Below are 16212 nucleotides of genomic sequence, written 5' to 3' on the forward strand. Positions count from 1 at the left end.
TTAGAAAGAGGTACGGACATTATGAATTTCTAGTTATGCCTTTTGGACTAACGAATGCACCTGCTGTCTTTATGGATTTAATGAACCGTATTTTCAGGCCGTACCTAGATCAATTTATTGTTGTGTTCATAGATAATATTTTGATTTATTCGAGAGATGAAACTAAGCATGCCGAACATTTAAGAATTGTATTGCAAACTCTGCGTGATAAGTAGTTATATACAAAGTTCAGTAAATGTGAATTTTTGTTGCGCGAGGTTGGTTTTCTGGGGCATATTGTTTCATCATCGAGTATTCGAGTCGATCCGAGCAAAATTTCTGCAATAATGGATTGGAAGCCTTCGAGAAATGTTTCTGAGGTCTGTACTTTTCTAATATTAGTCGGCTATTATAGACGATTTGTGAAAGGCTTTTTGATGATTGCGACTCCGTTAACAAGATTGCTTCAGAAAGATGTAAAGTTTGAATGGTCCAAGAAATGTTAGAAAAGTTTTGATCAATTGAAAGCTCTTTTGACTGAAGCACCAGTGTTAGTACAAGCAAAATCGGGTAAAGAATTTGTAATCTATAGTGATACATCATTGAATGGTTTGGGTTGTGTTTTGATGCAGGAAGGCAAAGTTATATCTTATGCCTCGAGATAGTTAAAGCCACATGAAAAGAAATACCCGATGCACGATTTAGATTTAGGAGCTATTGTTTCTAAAATATTTGATGACTCAGAAAGATTTGAATTTGCGACAGCGGAGATGGCTAGAATTGTTAAAAGATTACGAGCTAGTAATTGACTACCATCCGGGAAAAGCAAATATTGTTGCTGATGCATTAAGCCAGAAATCTTTGTTTGCTTTACATGCAATGAATACTCAATTGGCTCTATCTGATGGCGGCTTGATTGTAGATAAATTGAAAGTGAGACTGTTGTTTTTATAGCAGATTTGTGAAGCTTAGAAAGTTGATAATGAAATGTTAGCAAAACGAGCTCAATGTAATTCCAATGATTGTTTAATATTCAAAGGCCAAATATGTGTTCCGTGAAATTCAGAGTTGATTCAGATGATTTTGAACGAAGCACATAATAGTTTTTTATCTGTTCATCCAAGAAGTACGAAAATGTATAACGATTTGAAACAGCTTAATTGGTGGCATGGTATGATATGTGACATTTCAGAGTTTGTTTCTAAATGTTTGATTTGTCAGCAAGTTAAAGCTGAGCATCAGGTACCGTCTGGTTTATTACAACCGATTATAATTTCTGAGTAGAAATAGGATAGAGTGACTATTGATTTTGTTTTGGGTTTGCCCCTATCTCCGAGTAAGAAATATGCAATCTGGGTTATTGTTGACCGATTGACAAAATCGACTCATTTCATTCCTGTAAGAACGAACTATTCGCTTGAAAAGTTAGCTGAGTTGTATATCTACAAGGTTGTGAGATTACACGGAGTACCTGTTTCTATTGTTTCAGATAGAGATTCGAGATTCACATCGAGGTTTTGGAAGAAATTGCAAGATGCACTGGGGACAAAACTACATTTTAGTACCCCATTTCACTCGCAGACAGATAGTCAATCCAAGCGAGTTATTCAGATACTTGAGGATATGTTGAGATGTTGTATTCTTGAATTCGAAGGTACATGGGAAAAGTATTATCCGTTGATTGAATTTGCGTATAACAATAGTTTTCAATCAAGTATCAAAATGGCACCGTACGAAGCTTTATAAGGTCGGCATTGTCGAATACCTTTGTACTAGACTGAACTAAGTGAGAATAAGATTTAGGGGGTTGATCTAATTAAAGAAACAGAAGAAAAAGTGAAAGTAATACGTGATAGTTTGAAAGTGGCATCAGATCATCAAAAATCATATGCAGACTTGAAAAGAAAAGATATCAAGTTTCAGATTAGGGATAGAGTGTTTTTGAAAGTATCTCCGTGGAAGAAAATACTTTAATTTGGTCGTAAAGGCAAATTGAGCCCGTGATTTATCGGGCCGTATGAAGTTATCGAGCGAGTTGGACGAGTTGCTTATCGGCTAGCATTGCCGTCTGAGTTAGAAAAGATACATAATGTATTTCATGTATTGATGCTTTGATAACATCGATTCGATCCTTTGCATGTTATTTCCCCGACTAAAGTTGAGGTTCAGTTAGATTTATCGTATAGTGAACAACAGATCCGAATTCTAGCTTATGAGATCAAAGAGCTGAGAAATAAAAAAAATAGCATTAGTAAAAGTATTATGGCACCGACATGGGGTAGAAGAAGCTAAGTGGGAACTCGAGGATGCTATGAGAAAACAATATCCAAACCTATTCACTGGTAAGATTTTCGAGGATGAAAATCCCTAAGGGGGAGAGTTGTAACAACCCGATTTTAGCTTAAATTGAAAAAGTGGTTTTGAAACCACAAATACGAGGTCGTGAAATTATTTTAATATTATTTTGGTGTTTATAGCATGTGAATATATATGTGTGAAAATTTTGTGAGCTAATTTTATCGTTTAAAGCTCAATTTGAAAAAAAGGACTTAATCGCGTAAAATGCAAAAGTTACATTCTATTTGTTAAAGGTGTCTATTTTCTAACCCTAAACCCTAAACCCGTATTTATTAAAGATAAACATAAATGGCCTTGAATTATATGAACTATAATGTTTTAAACAAAGGTTAAAATGCTAATAATAGAATTAATGTATAATTAAAATAAAATAAACATGAAATTAGTCCATTATCATCTTTTTTGCACCAAAATTAAAAGATAAAGAAAGAAAGTATAAAGCTTTAGGGTTCGGCCATGTTGGTGATCAATTGAAGGTTCATTTTATTTCATTTTCGATGATTTCTATGTTTTTGTGATCGTTGCTTTGTGTACTAGCTAGCTCATGCCTCAATTCTTCAAAGTGTTGATGATTTTAAAAGTTTCCATTGATGAATTCATGTGTTCTTGAATGTTTGATAATGGAAAATGAGTATTTGTTGAGAGATTATCATGTTTTGTAAAGTGTTTTTTAGTGAAATTGCATAAAAGGGACTAATTTGTGAAAAGTGTAAAATGTGAGGTTACATGTGTGAAATATTGATAAATATGGGCTTTTATGGAGCCTATAGATATTCGGCTAGCTTGGGTTTAGTTGAAATTGTTGTAAATTGTGTTTTTATGAAATAAAAACTAAATTGAGAAAATGTGAAATTATAAGGGTTAATGTGTAAAATGTCCCAAATTGTGTGTTTTGAATGAAATTGAACGAATTGAGGAATAAAAGAGTTAATTTTGAATTTATATAGATCAAGAACGAAAGAAATCGGATTTAGATCGAGGGAAATCAAAAGTTATCGAATAGTCAATCTGGTTCTTCTATTCTGACTACGAGGTAAGTTCATATGCAAATAAATGTCTTTAAATTGAATTATATGTGTTTACTTGCCATTGAATTGTTATGAATGTGGATCAATCAAATACGAGCAAGAAACAATGAAGTTATAATATCTAAAAGTCCCGTACGAACCTTAGGAATAGTGTAGGACACGAATGTCATGACATTAGGTTATCGAGATGTGATTACATGTAAGACAATGTCTGGGACATTGGCATCGTTAATTGATTTCGTGTAAGACCCTGTCTAGGACAGTGACTTCGATATGTGATAACATGAAAGACCATATCTAGGATATGCCATTGTTCGAGCTTATGTGATTTCCGAGTATCCTTAACGATTCTGAATGGTTCAACGGGCTAAGTCAAGTTGACAAAAATTATGTGCATGAGCTAAGTGACTCAAGTACATACGAGACTCATACGAGTATTGAGAAGTGAAGTAAATGATGAAATTTATTAAGATATTGAATATATGTTCAATGAGAAAGGTTTGAGAACTTGTGTGTGATTAGTTATGTTTAGCATATTTGAATTGATATGTAAAGGTTCATATGATAGATTTATTTGTGTATGGCTTACTAAGCTTTTAAAGCTTACTTTTTGTGTTCTTTCCATGTTTTATAGATTTTCGAAGCTAGCTCGAACATCAGGGATCATTAGGAACCATCATCACACTATCGACTACTTGTTGGTACTTTTGGAGCTTTGTATATATGGTATATGGCATGTATAAACTAGTGTTATTTTGGTATATTTTAGGTCATGATATTAGCCATGAGATTTGGCTTGTAAATGTTAATATGTATGGCCATTTAAGTTGACTTGAATTATGTGCTTGATAACTATTATATGTGAGGTATATAAGTTACCATGTGTTTTGACATGTTTGCCATGGTTGTTTATATGGCTAAGTGATTGCTTATTTGGTTATTATTAGTTAATGTATTAATGCTTGAGGAATGGTAAATTTTAGTATGATATGTGTGTGAATTGGCATGTTTTGGCTGCCTATATATATATGTTGGAATGATACCATTTTGATGGCTAAGTGTGCATGAGAAAAGGGTGGCAAATTGGCTTTACAAATGGCCTATTTTTGTTCACACGGGTAGAGACATGGGCGTGTGTCTCAGCCGTGTGCGACACACAGTCATGTTACCTAGGGTACCCTTCGAATTAAAGTCAGTATACCCTACAGACTTGGCATGGCCTAGATACACAGGCGTGTCTACTAGCCGTGTGTGGCACACAGGCTGGCACATGGGCGTGTGGTCGGCCGTGTGACTCAAGTCAGTAACCCCCTTAGTTTTCATACGGGATTGCACAAGGGCGTGTCCTCGGCCGTGTGGTGCAAGTCAGAATGTATGCCTATTTTCACACGGCCTGTGACACAGGCGTGTCTGGTGGCCGTGTGAGGCACACAACCTGTTCACACGGGTGTGTGACCCTGAAATTAAAGAAAATTTTTTAAGTTTCTTAAAGTTTTCATATGTTATCGGTTTAGTCCCGAAGCACTTTTAAGCATGTTTTAAGGTCTCGTAGAACCTTACATGGGACAATGTGTTTGATATGAATGGATTTTGATTATGATTGCATATATGTATGTGAATGAAATGCGTTATCTGGTAAAGACTCGTAACCCTATTCCAGCGTCAGATATGAGCTAGGGGTGTTACAGGTACAAGATCTTACCAATTTCACTTCTAGCTACACACTTCCTGATTATGTTATCTGCATATTGTTTAAACCAAAATAGATTCTCCTAAAAATAATACTGACAATTGTGAAGGAATTTCTTCCTTTGTTGGTATGTCATTTCTTGAGGAACTATTCCACATGCTAAATAATTCACATAATCAACAAACCATAGAATTAATTTGACTTACATTGAAGATATGCTCATCTGGAAAATTCTCATTGATTAGAACAAGTGAATGAGTGACCTTGCTTTGTTCCAACAACCTCGATAGATGGTCAGCTATTTGGTTTTCAACATATTTTCTATCTTTAATCTCAAGTTCAATTTCTTAGAGTAAAAGTATCCATCGAATCAGCCTCGGTTTACATCTTTCTTTACAAGTAAGTATTTAATGGTTGCATGATCAGTAAATATTGTAACTTTGGTACCTATGAGATAAGAACGGAACTTGTCAAAAGCAAAAACTATAGCAAAGAATTCTTTTTCAGTTACCGTGTAATTATGTTAGGCTCCTGTCAAAGTTCTGCTTGCATAGTAGATAGGATGAAACACTTTATTTCTTCTTTGACCCATCACGCTTTAACAACAAAATCTCTAGCATCACATATTAACTCAAAAGGTGAGTTCCAATCAGGTGTAATGATTATTAGGGCTGAGATTAATCGATTCTTTAATTCCTTAAAAGATTAAAAGCATGCTTTGTTAAATTCAAAAATGGTGTCTTTCTCTAAAAGTATACACAAAGGCTTAGAAATTTTTGAAAAATCTTTGATGAACCTTCAGTAAAAACAGACATGGCCCAAGAAATTTCTAACTCCTTTCACACTAACTGGAGGCGATAATTTTTCAATTACAACCACTTTTACTTTTTCAACTTCAATACTGTTTCTGGAAATTTTGTGTCCTGAGACAATTCCCTCATTAACCATAAAGTGACATTTCTCCCAGTTAAGGACAAGATTTATCTCTTCGTGTCTCTTTAGTTCCTTAGCCAAATTACTCAAACAAACATCATAAGTATTACCAAAAACAGAAAAATCATCCATGAATACCTTAACAAAAATTTCAACCATATCAGTAAATATTTTCATCATGCATCATTGAAATGTGGCACGTGCATTACATAATCCGAATGGTATTCGCCTAAAAGCAAATGTATCGTACAGAAAAGTAAAAGTCATTTTGTGTTGGTCTTTCGGGGCTACAAATATTTGGTTATATCCCGAATATCCATCTAAGAAGTAGTAAAATCTATTACCTGCTAGTTGGTCCAACATCTGATCCATAAAAGGCAGTAGAAAATGATCCTTATGAGTAACTTTGTTTAATTTTCTGTAGTCAATACAAATTCTCCAACCTGTGACTGTCCTCATTGGGATTAACTCATTTCATTCATTTTCAACAATTGTGATTCCACCTTTCTTTGGTAGAAACTATACTAGAATTACCCATGAACTATTTGAGATGGGGTAGATAATTCCCGCATTTAACAATTTGATAACTTCCTTTTACGTTACTTCTTTCATGATTGGATTGAGTCTCTTTTTCCCATCAATTATACCTCACTCGCCTTCCTCTAGGATAATCTTGTGCATACAGAAGGATGGGTTTTTCCCTCGATTATCAGCTAAGGTCCAACCAATCGCCTTTTTAAGTTTCTTTAAAACTTCGACCAGTTGCTCCTCTTGGTATTCTGTTAGTTCTGCTGAAACAATCATAGGCAAAGTAGAACTGTTACTTCAAATAAACGTGTTTCAAATAGGAAGTAAATTAAGTTCGAGTTTGAGTGGTTATTTGATTAAGAACTTCGGTTGTGCGAATTCTCAAACTTCTAACTCTAAGGGTTCAAACCGTGCTTGTTGAACATAGTTCCTAGAATTAGCTTCCATCAAATCCATATTTTCATTACCTTCTTCATCTTCCAATGACTGAGACCCTAAAGTGTTCTCCAATGGGTATTTAATAAAACTATTCTTCCATTCCATAGAAACTAAGGTTTCTAACTCCTCCAAATTCCTCCGTCGGATCAGAAAACTTCATTGCTTTAAGAACATTAAATGTTACATGATCATCTTGAACTCTCATGGTAAGTTCACCTTTTTGCACGTCTATTAATGTTCTTCTGGTGGCTAGAAAAGGACTCCCTAGGATGATTGACATTTTCTTATCTGCTTCAAAATCTAAGACAATGAAATCAACAGGAAAAATAAACTTGTCTACTCTTACCAAAACATCCTCAATCATTCCTTTTGGATATGCTAAAGATCGATCTGCCAATTAGAGTGTCACAGTCGTAGGTTTTACTTCACTTACTCCCAACAGCTTGAAAATAGACTTTGGCATCAAGTTGATACTTCCTCCTAACTCATACAAAGCTTTACCATAGTAAGATTCTCCAATATTACAGGGTATAGTCAAGCTTCCCGGGTCCTTCAGTCTTGAAGGTAGCTTGTTCTGTAAGAATGTACTGTACTCCTTCGTTAGAGCTATTATCTCAAACTCACTAAGTCTCTTATTCTTAGATAGAATATCTTTCATGAACTTCACTTAGTTGGGCATTTGTTTTAAGGCCTCCACCATTAGTATATTGATGTGAAGTTGCTTTAGAATATCCAAAAACTTTTGAATTGTACCTCTTGTTTCTACTTATTTGGTTGGAATTTTTGAGGATATGGAGGTGATGGAACTTTGGCTGGGACTAGACAACTTTTTTTAGGAGATAAATCTGCATCTAAGGAAGATGTTAGCTTATCATAATTCACTAATTTAATTTTTACGTCATCAAACTTTGTAATTTTTAGCTCTTCTAGTGCAAGAATTTCAACTGTTGGTTAACTTTCCTCTCCCTTGGTATGTTCTTCTTCAACCTTAATTGCTTTGGGCTTTGGGATCCAAAGTCTTGCCACTCCCTAATGCAACTACTTTGCAATATTCCTTACCTAAATTCCCTCAATTTTCTGTATTGCTTGGCAAGGCTCCGTGTGATCGATTACGAAGCTCTATAGCTAACTAACCCATTTGGTTCTCCAAATTTTTTAGTGCTGTTGCCTGACTTTGTATTAAGGCGTAATTTTTCTCCAAGTACGCCCTCAACAAATTCTCCAAACTATTGGATGATTTAGCTGGTGGTGGTTTTGGAATTTGTTGATTAAACCATTGGGGTTGACTTGGTCTATGCTGTATGCAAGTGTTGTTCGATCTATTTCCTTGGTTAATCCAAGAAAATTTTGGATGATTATGCCCTGAAGAATTATAGAAGTTAGACTATGGTCTTTATCCACTTGGTCTTTATCCACTTTTATTTTGGTGTTGATTTCATATATAGTAAACTGACTCGAGATTTGATGGACAATTCTCGAAAGAATGACCATCCCCATAATATTCACAGGAAATAACCTTGAATTGACTTGATGGTTGGGCTGCAATAAGATTAAAACCATTAGTAGCAAATTATTTCAACATTGAAGAGATATAAGATACTTGAGTTGAGAGTGAAGTATGGGCATCTACTTCATGCACTTCGGCTACTCGTCTTCCTGAAGCTGCTCGATTTGTCGGCCACTGGTAATTGTTACTGGCTATTCTCTAAATGATTTTGTAAGCCTCATCATAAGACTTTGACTAAAAAGCACCATTCATAGAAGCATCTACCACCAACCTTATGTGTACGTTGAGACTGTTGTAAAACGTCTCCAACTGGATGTAGTGTGGAATCTCGTGGTGAGGACATCTATGAAGTAACTCCTTAAATCTTTCTTACACCTTGTATAGGGACTCGTTATCCAATTGTTGAAAAGCGGTGATCTCATTTCACAACTTAGCATTTTTGCTAGGTGGGAAATACTTTACCAGAAAACGCTCAGCTAATTCATGCCAAGTAGATATTAATGTGGTGGCAAAGAATTAAGCCATGCTCATGCTCGATCTCGCAACAAATACGAAAACAACTTCAATCTTAACGCATTTTCAGTTACACCGGCTATCTTAAATGAATTTCTCACCTCCATGAATAGACGAAGGTGAAGGTGTAGATCTTTTGTGGGCATATCACTAAATTGGCCCATGGTTTGAAGCATTTGAAACATCACATGTTTCAATTCAAACTGCAATGCCTCAATCTCTGGTCTCTTAATTCTAAGATTTAACTCTTTAAAAAGTGGCACAACGTACTGTCTTATGGCACGATCCTTATCATCAGCAATAAGGACTGGATTTTGAACAAAAGTAGCTCTATTCCCTTGAACATCATTTTGATTTCCAAGGTCAACTTTGGCTTATCTTTGAGCTAATCTTTCACATCTTTTTTGTCTAAATGTCCACTCAATTTCAGGGTCCATAGGTAATAAATTGATTATCCAATCTATGCTCATAAACACCTGAAAATAAAATCACAAAAAATTTAAAGAATAAAGAATTAATTTGTAAAGTTAGAAATAAAATAAAAACCAAATTGCAAACAATAATTTCACAAAAATGATTAAGCCAACATTCCCTGAAAACGGTGCCAAAAACTACTAATACATGGTTTGTGCAAGTGTAAACAGCCGTTATCAAATAATAAGTAAGTATAAGAGTTGTCATCTCCATAAGGACATTATAATCAATATTTTGTAAAATTAGTATTCAACAATTTGGTGAAAGAAACACAATAGTTCTGAGTGTTGATTGATGATTAAATTAACTTAAATGAACTAAATGCAAGAAGATCCCTAAATGCAATGTATGAAATAAAATGAATGAGATGGATTTAGCAGCAGAATTTACAAGATTTCAACAATGATAACATGAATAGACTAGAATAATTACATCATTCAACTTGGTTCATTTTTATCATGCCCATAATATTTTGGAAAATCTTCCATGGCAACTCGATCTTTCATAAACTTTTCGAAACCAATATTAAGTCCTTTCAGAATCTTTTTCTTAGAAAAACGTGCATACTAACATGATCATATTTAACTAAGGGTTTTTTATAGTTTATTTGAAGTAACAGGGATGGATCGGGTTTGAAACAATTTAATCACACAACCTTAAAAGTTATGCAAGGTAATAGAGCTCTCCCGAGTTATTACAAGCTTTTAATTTCATCGAATCAGGATCTAAATTAAGCACACACCTTCCATTTATTGCATCCATTAATTGTTTTCTGGTCAGGATCGATCAACTAATTCTAATGCATTCAATCACATTTTAATGAATGAAATACATGCATGATTGATTGAGACACAGAATATTATGAACATAACTCAAATCAACTTTATTAAATAAATGCAATCATTCTAACTAAATAAAATTAATCTATCATCATTAATGAAAAAAACAACAAAGCAACTTGCAAACATAATGAATAATTAAGGAAGAGCAAAAAGGAAGAAAAACTCTTTTGATAAGTGTGGTCACTAATCATGACAGCTTCCTCCAATTCTCACGATTGCTCCTCCACAAATTGCTCCTCAATGTGGCTGGCCAAGAGAAAGTTTTCTCTCTAGGAATTACTTAGATAAAGGAAAAGAATGAAAGTTAGAGAGAAGTGAAAGGATGGATGAATGTGTGTTAAAAGATTAAACGAGGAATGATTAAAGGATGGTTGAATAGTGGAAAGAAAGGGTCTATTTATACTTGAGGGATGGCTAGTAGATTTGCTAAAAATAGCATTTTGAATCTCATGATATGCTCTCAAGCTTGGTCGGCCATATATTGTGGAAGGGAGTGGTTGTTGGTTGCTTGATTCATGCTTGAAATCATGTTTCAATCAAGCAAGGTGGTGGACGGTTTTAAGGGTAATTGTTGATGGTTGATTTCTGAATGTTTTGCAAGTGTGGGGACCTCCGCATAAATATCCCAAAAGTGAATTTTGAGTTGCCCAAATGCCCTTGCCTAATTAGTATGTAGAATGAAAATAGACTCATGTTACTTCAAATGCATTGGATCAAGTTAATTGCATCCTGGTGCAATTAACTTGATCCTTTTCCCTTATTTGGACGGGTTGATGACCAAAATGCTTGCCAAACTTGTTCATCAATTACACCAGGATGCATTGGATCAAGTTAATTGCATCCTGACCCAAATTTGCTTGATGTTTTCGTCCATGTAGAATGAAAATAGACTCATGTCCATGTGGATTTAACAAATAAACCATTCGTAATTCCTTTGTCCAACTGTAAAAGATTAAATCAAATTTAATATGTTACATAAAATAATAAAATAATTAAATTATGCACATATTTAATACAAAATAGCATAGAATTACATTCTTTATTAAATCATGCCCTTTTATTTAAATACAAACATAATTCACCCTTTTAACTATCCAATACTCGGGATTAGACTTGATCATGGGTCAAGCCACTCAGCCCGGCCCAAAGGCCTACCCGAAATGTGGGAGGGTTTGGACAAAAATATAAGCCCGAAAAATGAGCTTGGACAAAAAAATAAGGCCTGTTTAAAAACGTGTCTGGCCTCGGGTAAGGCATTTTTGGTCCGGGCTCAGTCCGGCCCAAATTCATTAAAGGATAAAAAAACTGCTCTTTTTTTTTAATGTTATTTTCTTGATGTTTTCTCCCTATTTTGCTACCATTTTACTATTATGTTGCTACTATTTTGTTGTTATTGTTTGGATATTTTATAAAACTTATTTTATTGTCAATTTTGTTATTATTGTAAAGGCATTTTTAATTTTGTTATTATTTTAGATGCATTTTCTTGTTAAGTTACATCTATCTTAGTGTTATTTAAGTCTACATATTTTTAAAATTTAATTTTTAACTTGTTGGAAAATATTTATTTTGATGTTTTAGTATTTTTGATGTATTATATATATTTAAAAATTATATAAAATAATATAAAAATTAATCTGGGGAGGTCGGGTCGGCCTGGCCTAATAAATAGGCCTAAATTTTAGTTAAGCTATGCTCGAACCCGGCCCGGCCCTGCCCATGAACACCTCTACTCAAGATTAATATTATTTTTAAATAAAAAGGTGTTATAAACTACTAAAAAAACCTATATGAATTAGAGTTTACAATGTATCAAATAATTACTCTTAATTAATAATAAACATATTAATAAAATAGTAAAACCGACAAGTTTTTAATTAGATTTATATTTATTTGAAATTAATTAAAATGATAAAAGTATAGGGTCAAATTGTTTAAAATTTAATATTTTTGTTTGAATATAAGATTAACTACAAAAGAGGTAGTATTAAAATTATCGCCTATACTCATAATCTTGTAAATGTTGTAAATGTGAGATTACGGCTCCTATGAATGTTTGAAATCTAAACATGACAATCGTATTCTCGAAATCTTGAATTACTATAGAAAATGTAAGATACTGCAAATCCAACATTTTTGTTTTTAATCTTATTTGAAATAAATTACTTTTAGGCTTTAGGTAGTGTTTGGAAAGCTACTAGTAATTGAATTTGGATATAATTTTTTATAATTACACAGTGGTGGGATGTTTAGGTAGCCATCCAATTATATTTTTCAATTTTTAGGGAGAGTGTGAGGAATTTTACTCAATGAATTTAATAATTACCGTTTGGAGAGGACTGAAATTTCAAATTTTGAAAAGTATAGGGACTAAAAATTACCAAATAAAAGTACAATGGTTAAACCCACAACTTTTGCTAAGTTTAGTGACTAATAGCATAATTAAACCTATTTTTAGAAAATAATTTTATAATGTTATGGAAAAATTATATTATTTATAAGAAATGTTATGAAAACTATTGGACACTTTGTAAATTTTTTTAATAAAATTATATATTATAAACTTTATATATTTGGTGCAAGTACAGAACTGGGAATCTTCAATCTTGACAAACATATGCTTCCGAGTCAATTTCAATGCTGTTTTTGGAGTTGTTTTCTTGAATATTCTATGACAACTCACTACTATCTTCTTATTTTTGTCATATATGCGTCTTAGAATTCCCGTAAAACCTAAAAAATGTGATTCCCCGTAGTTTAGGTTCAAATTCGCGAAATTGACGTAGCCTATCACATGCCATGTGGTAGGCCGTGTGGAATGGGCCAGCCTGTGTGGCTCCTATAGCTTGCTCTGATTTTCGCTTGTTTTTCACTTCTTTTGCTCCCAAAAGCTCTCTTAAATATAAAAACATTATTTTAAAAGATTAGGAGTATAAAATTCACCATTAACATCGAATAATCACCCAAAATCATGTTACTTTTAGCGCTTATCAAAAATCCCTACACTTTAGCGTTTGCTTGCCCTCAAGTAAAATTCTCAACCCACATTTAAGTTAACTTCTCTCAATTTATTGTTTTCACCCATAATGTCTTAGGATAATTTGCAAATAATCATGCAGTGGATATTCACAATAAAATGACATTAAATATTACAAGCAATCCAAGCAGAGAATTTTAAGCTTTAAAAACATTAGGCATCTCCTCTATCTCAATAATTACTTGAAATTCAAACTCAACAAGAAATAACACTGTGACAGCCCAAAATTGACCCTAGTCGGGAAGTGGTTTCGGGACCGCTAAACCGAGTCACCGAAATGTTTGAACGTAATATTTATTGTCTAGAATATGTAATTATGAATGTGTAAAAATTTCAAGCTTCGATTTAGTCGATTGCATGTGAATTCAGTTAGTAGGACTTGTGTGACACTTCTGAAATGTGATAGGCTAATTTATAAGGACCTAATAGTGCATGTAATCAAAAGGGAGGACTTGCATGTCAAATTTCCCCCCCTAAGTGCTAGTGGCCGGCCATGACAAGGGATTATGGGCAAAAACATGTCATAAAACATGTTGGGACAATGGTGTATGTAAGAAAAAAATAAAAATAATGAGCATGGGAATTTAATAATGAAAGGAAAAAAAAAAAAAGAGAATGGTGAGTGTTTCCCCCCCTCCCCTTGCCGTGAGTTGAAGAAAAGAAAAGAAAAAAAAAATTGTTCATACTTTTCATTCTCTCTTGACCGAAAATTCTAAGGAAGAAGAGGGAGTTCTTGCTTCATGTTTGGTTTGGAAGAGGATTAGGAAGAGGTTTGGCCATACTTGTATCAAGATTAAGGTATGTTTGATGTTGTGCCATGAGATTCATGCATGTTTTTGGTTGCTAACTTGATGTTCTTATTAGCCCATGGTTCAAATCCTTGCTATGTCATGGGGGAGGTATTCGGCCAAGGTGGATTTTGTGTTAATGCCATTGCATGTTAAATATGAAGCTTGTTAATGATACATGTGATGGTGGATTGATGACTCTTGGATTTTCTTTTTAGCATTTTTGAGTAAGACATTAAGTTTTGGAATTGATGGAATGGAGAGTATGCTTAAGTTGTGTTATGAACAATTATGTGTTAAATCGAGGTTTGCTAAGCTAGCTATTAAGGTGAAGTGCAATGTTAGTGATTGATTAATAGTGTATATACATGTATGCATATTCGGCCATCAAATTAAGAGCATAGGTGATGATGAGTCTATGCTTTGTACATTCGGCCATATATATATATATGCATGAGTGATTGGAGTATTGATAGTAGGGCTATAGCATATAGTTATGAGCCGAATAGCTAAGAGCATGAGGTAGCAAGATAAAAATTTTACCATGCCGTTCCGTATGTCATAAAATCATTAAAATGTGAATATCAATATGTGTAGCAAAGCGGTTGAATGAGTTAATTTATTTGTTTAAGCTCAAGATCCTAAAGGAGAGGCGTCCAACAAGGGGAAATCGAAGGTCATCGAGTAGCCAACTTGGAATTATTTTACACCACACAAGGTAAGTCACTAAGCATATATTTTGTATTGATTTAAATAGACATGATGTCTATGTAACTATGCCGAAAGGAATGATAAATCTATATACATGTATGTATATGGTGATGAAAGTATTGAATGAAAAGAAAAGAGGTGAGATGTACTGAGTTGTTGATTTCGGCACTAAGTGTGCGGGTATAAACATTTATGATCATGAAATTGGCACTAAGTGTGCGGGTTTAAAATTTGTACAGCACTAAGTGTGCGAGTTTGATTATATAGCACTAAGTGTGCGAGTTGATTATATAGCACTAAGTGTGCGGACTCACTATATGCTTTTGAATCACTATTGATACTGAGTGTGCGACATTATTGAGTTGATCACGGACAGCGGATCGGGTAAGTACCTTGAGTTCATGGCTAATAGGCTACTATGTTTTGTTTGAACTTTGGTATGTAAAACTTTGGATAGCCATGCGAAAATGGCTTATATACGTTTTTAGCATAGTACTATAATCGTTTTGTATGTTGATCACTAAGAGGTATGGAAATGTTTGGAAACGATTAGCCATTGGAATGGTTAATCATGATTGTACCTTGTGCTATGTATGCAAAAAGGGCTAATTGAATCATGGAAGTTATGAAATAAGTAAAATCTACCTTAAAGGCAGATGCTGACAGCAGCAGCGACGTGGAAGTGAAAAATCACTAAAAATAGTATGAATAGAATTAAATAGTGAATAAATTATGTAAATTAACCTTGATGAATCTACTTTCATATGGAAGGAGCGAAAAGGTCATATGAGTTGTATGTTATGAGATATTTAGGTTTTCGTGAAACAGGGCCAGAACGGTTTCTGGATTCCCTGTTCCGACTTTGGAAATTCATTAGAAATTAACCAGAGATAATTAGGAGTCATGCCATATATTTATAGATTCCTCTTTGAGTCTAGTTTCTTTAGAAACAAACGGAATCAGTATTGAAGCCCTGAACAAGGATATATTCAAGTTGTAACGCACGAGGGTCAGTGTAGTCGACCCCTGTAACATGGGAGACTTTAACTAATAAACTGTACTAATTGGCCTGACCAAAAATTCTAGAAAAAAATCTGTAGATGGACATATGAGTCTAGTTTCAGGGAAAAATTACGAAACTGATTTTCGAGTTGTGAAACTCCAGATATGATTTTTAAGGCGACAGTGACGCAGTAACCAGCTTGTCTGGAAAAATTTTTTTTATGGACTGTGAAACCAATTAAGTTAAGTCTGTGGGCACCTTGTGTTCGACTCCGGTAACGGACTCGGGTACGGGGTGTTACAAACACCCTTACTAAAGATTCACTCAAAACACTCAAAGTGTTTAAGGTTCAAGTAATATGCACTCAACGGTCGAACAAGAAA

At 34.1% G+C, this 16212-nt stretch overlaps 1 non-coding gene across 1 annotated transcript; it reads left to right on the plus strand.

Annotated features, from left to right (window-relative positions):
* The first annotated feature begins 8786 nt into the window (after positions 1-8786).
* On the plus strand, positions 8787-8893 carry LOC128284431 (small nucleolar RNA R71). Its single transcript, XR_008274858.1, has one exon. It is a non-coding gene; the product is annotated as a small nucleolar RNA R71 (small nucleolar RNA).
* Positions 8894-16212: the final 7319 nt, after the last annotated feature.

Source organism: Gossypium arboreum, chromosome 11 (genome assembly GCF_025698485.1).
Source record: "Gossypium arboreum isolate Shixiya-1 chromosome 11, ASM2569848v2, whole genome shotgun sequence".
NCBI lineage: Eukaryota > Viridiplantae > Streptophyta > Magnoliopsida > Malvales > Malvaceae > Gossypium > Gossypium arboreum.